Below are 1,826 nucleotides of genomic sequence, written 5' to 3'. Positions count from 1 at the left end.
GGAGGAGAATTTACTTTTCATTGCTCACTCTTGGGTTCTATCGATTTTTTAAAATAATTTTGTTTTATTAAAAATAATAAAACTTTCATCATTAAAAATAATAAAAAGATGAATAAGAATAAAGCCTCATGAAGCTTTCTGTGACTGCTCTGGCTCACACTGGTATCTTCCTGACCTGTGTTCACACATTCGCTTATATTTCTCATTTTTTAATTATCACATATAATTATTCACATATCAGTGAATATCCCGCCTGGGATGTGAATCATCTCTTTGTCCAGTATCTTCACGCTGTCTTCTCTCTCCACCAGTCACTTAGTAGCCATCTGGGTTTGACTGACATGGTATCACCGAGCTTGCATTCAAATCACCCTTATTTGGCTTAATAATGGCCCCAAAGCACAAGAGTAGTGATGCCGGCATTTTAAATAGGCCAAAGAGAAGCCCTAGGTGCTTCTTTTAAGTGAAAAGATAGGAGTACACAGGGAAAGGAAAAAAAACAAGTTTCGGTATTATCTGTGATTTCAGGTATCCACTGGGGATCTTGCTTTCAAAGATATCCACCCCCCGGCAGAGAAGGGGAGACTATAGTACTCAATTTTCTGGAAAGCACAGGAATCTGGATAAGAGATATATTTTTAAAATAAGCAACTCAAGTAATTCTTATAATTTAGCAACCTTACAAAATAACGCTCACTTCACCCTCAAAATAAGCCAGTTATGTAGGTAAAACACATATTTCTTATCTCCTTTTTACAGAAGGGGAAACTAAGACTCGCTGAGTTTAAGTGACTTTCCCTTAATCTTAGAATAACATGTCTGAGCTCCAGCATCCTTTTACTATTAATATGTTTTCTCTCTTTTAAAGTATGACTTACAATAATGATTTACTTTCAGCAATTAGAAAGAAAAATATTTTATGAATGCTAGAATATCCATATCCTAATTAAAATCGCCACTCATCCCTGCATATCACTGGCTGGATACGATCCTGTTCTTTTTTTTTTTTAATCCCACAGCACCGGGTCTTCCTAGGTGGTCTCTCATCCAAGTACTAACCAGGCCCAACCCTGCTTAGCTTCCGAGATCAGACGAGATCGGGCGTGTTCAGGGTGGCCTGGCCATAGACTGAAATCTTGTTCTTTAGGTCACAAGGAATGACAGGTGTTGGGGGTGGATGTAAACCGGAACATAAATGCTTACATACATTCCACCCAACTCTTCCCATTTTAGAATAAAAACACAGAATAAAAAGGAGAAGCGGAAAATTTGCAAGTCATTAAGCTTATTCTGACCTGCCACTAAATGGGAACTTTTTTTTCCATCTAGAAGGAACATTTTTTTCCATCTTGAAGGCCTTTCCAAGACATCATGGAAGAAGGAAGTAATTGCATGAATCATGCTGCCACTCGTCTTAAAAAATAAAATAAATCAATAAATAAAGGAAGGAAGAAAAAATGAAAAACCATTTAAGAAGCAAAAGGGAAGTAGTGCCTTAAACTTACACATTCACAAGAAAGCGGGACAGGGGTCACGGGCTCGGCTTGTTAAGGACCACCCACACTGGAGGAAATGTCCTTCTGTTACATCCCAAGGCAACTTTCTCAGAACCTCGAGAAAGCAGCTGTTTCTGAGGGCCAATTTTGATTTTCACACCGGAGAGTTTGTGCCTTTAAACATCAAAGTATGAACACCTATCGCTGTTTGAGATAGAAATCAGTTTAAAATATATCTTGGTGGCCTTTTGTATACAGACCACATTGAGGAGGATCTCCCTTTCCCGCATGACAGAGGGTCACTCCCAGAATTATAGTCGTGTTGGGGCC

The 1,826-nt window shown here is 38.7% G+C and overlaps 1 pseudogene; it reads right to left on the bottom strand.

Annotated features, from left to right (window-relative positions):
- Positions 1–1,010: 1,010 nt before the first annotated feature.
- LOC112477216 lies at positions 1,011–1,129 on the bottom strand (annotated as a pseudogene).
- Between the last annotated feature and the right edge of the window lie 697 nt (positions 1,130–1,826).

Source organism: Pteropus alecto, unplaced genomic scaffold (assembly GCF_000325575.1).
Source record: "Pteropus alecto unplaced genomic scaffold, ASM32557v1 scaffold160, whole genome shotgun sequence".
In the NCBI taxonomy this organism is placed as follows: Eukaryota; Metazoa; Chordata; class Mammalia; order Chiroptera; family Pteropodidae; genus Pteropus; species Pteropus alecto.
The sequence above is the reverse complement of the archived record's forward strand: the minus strand, read 5'-3'. Positions and strand labels throughout refer to the sequence as shown.